Source organism: Hyla sarda, chromosome 8 (assembly GCF_029499605.1).
Source record: "Hyla sarda isolate aHylSar1 chromosome 8, aHylSar1.hap1, whole genome shotgun sequence".
NCBI lineage: Eukaryota > Metazoa > Chordata > Amphibia > Anura > Hylidae > Hyla > Hyla sarda.
This window is the reverse complement of record NC_079196.1, coordinates 8870416-8875725: the sequence shown is the minus strand read 5'-3', so window position 1 is coordinate 8875725 and position 5310 is coordinate 8870416. Positions and strand designations below refer to the sequence as shown.

The 5310-nt window shown below is 44.9% G+C and overlaps 1 pseudogene; it reads left to right on the top strand.

Annotated features, from left to right (window-relative positions):
* The first annotated feature begins 1188 nt into the window (after nucleotides 1–1188).
* On the top strand, nucleotides 1189–1298 carry LOC130290106 (U2 spliceosomal RNA; annotated as a pseudogene).
* The last annotated feature ends 4012 nt before the right edge of the window (nucleotides 1299–5310 follow it).

Below are 5310 nucleotides of genomic sequence, written 5' to 3'. Positions count from 1 at the left end.
ATGCATTTTGGAAACAAGTTCTGTTGACCGATGAGGTTAAAATGGAACTTTTTGGCTGGAATGAGCAAAGGTACGTTTGGAGAAGAAAGGGAACAGAATTTAATGAAAAGAACCTCTGTCCAACTGTTGAGCATGGGGGTGGATCAATCATGCTTTGGGGTTGTATTGCAGCCAGTGGCACAGGGAACATCTCACGAGTAGAAGGAAAAATGGATTCAATAAAATTTTAGCAAATTTTGGATGCTAACTTGATGCCATCTGTGAAAAAGCTGAAGTTAAAGAGAGGATGGCTTCTACAAATGGATAATGATCCTAAACACACCTCAAAATCCACAGGGGATTACATCAAGAGGCGTAAACTGAAGGTTTTGCCATGGCCTTCACAATCTCCTGATCTCAACATAATTGAAATCTATGGATAGACCTTAAAAGAGCAGTGCGAAAGTGTAAATGATGGAAATAAAATCTAACTTTTGTTGACATATTATAAGAATGTCTATCAATATAGCAATGAGAGTAATGCTGGCACCGCTTATCCAAAGAATCTAACCCCACAATTAGTATACAGCCTCCAGGTTCCAATACATACAGCGTACCTCGTGTGTGGTGCTCAGTCTGCTTGCAAAGGTATGAAGAATTCCAATAAGGTAGAGATTGATAGACGGCACTCACAAATGCAGTGCAACACGGATGCTTTATTTCTTGGGGAGCAGCAGGATTTCAGCAGTTACAAGTATAGCAAACAAGCAACAATTGTTTCACACCACATTTGCTTCATCATGGTTTGGTATCAAGCATTTGTGAGTGCCGTCTATCAATCTCTACCTTATTGGAATTATAAGAATGTCTAATCTGTAATTTGATGCCTTTTGGAGATTTTTCCATCTTTCCTTGGCTTCTTTATACACATTAATACAAATTTTTACCTGAGGTGCCCAAAACTTTTGATCCCCACTGTATAACCTTGGACAAAATATATATATATATATATGTTAGCAATAAATACAACCTGATAAGTAGCAATCCTACATATACATATATAAGTAAGGCACTGGAAAATAGAGGAGCCAGAAACAGTATATGATAGCAATCATTTGGAAGAGGTGCCCTACTGGAACCCCACGCGTTCCGTCACCTGGGGGTGGCTCCTCTATATTTTAGTGCCTTACTTATATACGTATATGTAGGATTGCTACTCAGCCTTTTGGCTAAGATCAAGTGTAGTATCTGTTCTTATTAGTGTCATGCTGGTGGGCCATACAACACCAGTATGGAGCTGGTGGGGATGGGTGCTGCATGGTAGGGGGCAGGTGTACCGGGGCGTTCCAGGGCTGGTGCCACGTAACCAGCTCAAGGGCTGCCCTGATGTGACCTGTTTCCTCCGGGTCTCGCCATGAGGTTGGGGGGTGTAGAGCCGAGGTACTTCTGTGCCTCGGGGAGTGGTGACCCTGAGGTGCCCAAATTCACTGGGTGTTAACTCACTGAGTGAACGCACTGCACCATACTCTTCCCCTTTGGTACTCACCCTTGGTATCCCAGCCTTCTGGCTAGGATCAGGGAAATTTTCATAGATCTGGCCGGATGACCGGGCAGTATATCTGCACTCATCCACTTATTTATAATTTTTTGTTTGGCGCTGTGTCACGTTGCATGTTTTTGTTTGTACACAGGATTGTTAGGATGCGGTAGCCCTTCTGGGTGTCCCTCCTGGCAGTCTAGGGGAGATGTGGGTGGCCATTAGGTTCCCCACCTCCCTGCAAACCCTGGGCATCTTGGCTTTGGTCAAGATGCCATCAGTATACAACTTCTTGGCTGATACCTTGGTTTACGCCTAGGTTGAAGCCAGGGGCATTTTCGCCCCTTAGTAGCTTCAGCAAAAAGGGGCATCAAACCTGGATCCTTGCAGGATCCTTTTGGCCCGGAGGTGAAGGGTAGGTTTGTTGGGGGGCCTCTCTCCTGTTGGAGAAGGGCTTAGTAATAGACCGCATCCTTTGTGCACATTTTTTAGTGTGACACGTTGGCACTGCTGACTCCTTACCTGTCCCTGTCTGTAGCCTCCTGGCCGAAGGACACGCTCCCTGCTGCTTTCCTGTCTCTACTGTGCTCTCTCACTGCCGGCGTGCACATCCCCGCCTCCTAGGGTGCGCGTGTGCCAGCTCTCTGAGCTAGCTGGGTGCCGTTTACCGCAGCAAGTCCATCCTGCTTTGTGGCGGGCTCTGGTGAAAACCAGCAGCACCTTAGACTCCGCTCCCTGGTACGGCCCACGCCATCATCCCCACAGGTCAGTGGATCCACCATATCACAGCTGTTACATGGATCTGTCAGATTAGATATTTTTTGTCATTTATAAATAAAAATTGTTCTTCTTTGTGAGATATTGGGTGTGCGCTATGTGGTGTTTGTTGGATGTTTCTTGTGAACTGTTCACCTGTGTTCTGCTTGATCCCAAAAAAATGTCATCAACGTACCGTACCCAAAAAATGATATGGGATATTAAAAGACCGTGAACTGGCAGAACTAGATTCCTCCCTCCATCCCCAGGAACAAATCAGCATGTGAGGGGGCACAAGCTGCCCCCATTACTGTGCCCTGGAGCTGCAAGCTGAAAAAATGATCAATATATATTCCAGTAACATGAGAATAGTCTGTGCCGACCTACCTGCCAGAATGCAGACTGCTCATCATCCACAGGAAAGGAGAAGAGATCTGAAAACTCAGTTCACCTGACACTGCGCTTGGTGTCGTCTCTTTACATTGATACATTTTAATTTACTGCACCTATATGGACTTGCCCTGTAAGAAGCTGCATCTTTCCACATAGTAACATTGTTATTGCACTTATAGACTTTGTTTTCATTCTTTACAATGTTACATTCTTGTCTTTTATGAAATCTTCTGAGCAGCTGTAAGGGACTAGTTATGTGAATGCCCTTAGGATGGGTTCACACCACGTTTTTGCAATACAGTTCCCATATACATTTTCAATTTGAAGACCGTATGGAACCATATTGAAAACCATATCCATTGACTCTCCATTGAAAACCGTATGCCAAAAGATGCATCAGGTTGTGTCCGTTTTGCATCCTGTATGGTTTTGTCTTTTTTTTTTCCCGTACCCAAAACTGTAGCCTACCACAGTTTTTGTCCGGATGAAAAATTGTATTGAAACTTATACGTTTTTTTTTTTTTTTAACATGGGAGTCAATGGGAACCGTTCAGAACCGTATGTGAAACTTTATTCATAATTGAATGAAAAGTTAAAAAAGTATACTTTTTTTTTTCTTAAAACACGGATGCAACCGGACATTATTTTTCCAACCACATACGGATTAATATTTGTGCACACATTTTAATACAGTTTAGTCAGGTTTTAAGGAATCCGTTTTTTTTTTTTTTTATTAAAAACCTGATACATAGTTACATAGTTAGTATGGTTGAAAAAAGACATGCGTCCATCAAGTCCAACCAGGGAATTGAAGGGAAGGGTGTAAGGGGATAAGGGAAAGGGATGTAGTTTTATAATTCTGCATAAGCATTAATGTTATTTTGTTCCAGGAATGTATCTAATCCTGTTTTAAAGCTGTTAATTGTTCCTGCTGTGACCAGTTCCTGAGGTAGACCGTTCCATAAATTCACAGTCCTCACGGTAAAGAAGGCGTGTCGCCCCTTGAGACTAAACCTTTTCTTCTCCAGACGGATGGAGTGCCCCCTCGTCCTTTGGGGGGGTTTAACCTGGAACAGTTTTTCTCCATATTTTTTGTATGGGCCATTTATATACTTATATACGTTTATCTTATCCCCCCTTAAACGTCTCTTCTCAAGACTAAACAATTGTAACTCCTTTAATTGCTCCTCATAGCTAAGATGTTCCATGCCCCATATTAGTTTAGTCGCGCGTCTCTGCACCCTTTCCAGCTCCGCAGTGTCCCTTTTATGGACTGGTGCCCAAAACTGAACAGCATATTCCAGGTGAGGCCGTACCAATGCTTTATAAAGGGGGAGTATTATACACTATAGACTGTACCAATGCTTTATAAAGGGGGAGTATTATGTCCCTGTCCCTGGAGTCCATGCCTCTTTTTATACATGACAATATCCTGCCGGCTTTGGAAGCAGCAGCCTGACATTGTGCTATTCTGTAGTCTGTGATCTACAAGTCACCCAGATCCTTCTCTACCAGTGACTCTGCCAGTTTAATCCCCCCTAAGACATACGACGCTGCAGGTTATTAGTATACACAGCCCCCCTCTATATACACAGCCCCCCTCTATATACACAGCCCCCCTCTATATACACAGCCCCCATCTATATACACAGCCCCCCTCTATATACACAGCCCCCCTCTATATACACAGCCCCCCTCTATATACACAGCCCCCCTCTATATACACAGCCCCCCTCTATATACACAGCCCCCCCCTCTATATACAGAGCCCCCATCTATATACACAGCCCCCCTCTATATACACAGCCCCCCCTCTATATACAGAGCCCCCTCTATATACACAGCCCCCCTCTATATACACAGCCCCCCTCTATATACACAGCCCCCATCTATATACACAGCCCCCCTCTATATACACAGCCCCCCTCTATATACACAGCCCCCCTCTATATACACAGCCCCCCCTCTATATACACAGCCCCCCCTCTATATACACAGCCCCCCTCTATATACACAGCCCCCCTCTATATACACAGCCCCCCCTCTATATACACAGCTCCCCTCTATATACACAGCCCCCCTCTATATACACAGCCCCCCTCTATATACACAGCCCCCATCTATATACACAGCCCCCCTCTATATACACAGCCCCCCCTCTATATACACAGCCCCCCTCTATATACACAGCCCCCCTAAGACATACGACGCTGCAGGTTATTAGTACCCAGATGCAGAACTTTACATTTATCCACATTGAACCTCATTTGCCAAGTGGATGCCCAGACACTTAGTCTATCCAAGTCATCTTGTACGGGATCTATATAGCAAAAACGTGGTGTGAACCATCTTAGGCTGGGTTCACACTACGATTTGTAACAACGGTTCCCGTATACGGCTGGGAGGAGGGGGCGGGGCTTAGTCACGGCACCCGCACTCAGCCGTATAGGGGAACCGTATTTAATGCATGTCTATGAGCCGACCGGAGTGAACCGCAGCCTCCGGTCGGCTTCTTTTTCGGCCGTATGCTGTTTCCCGACTGTAGGCAAAAACGTGGTCGACCACGTGTTCCTCTTTTGTCATGTGATGTTTGGATGGAGTTTTGCACTTCATATTGTATATGGTAACATTGGGGAAAAGGGTAA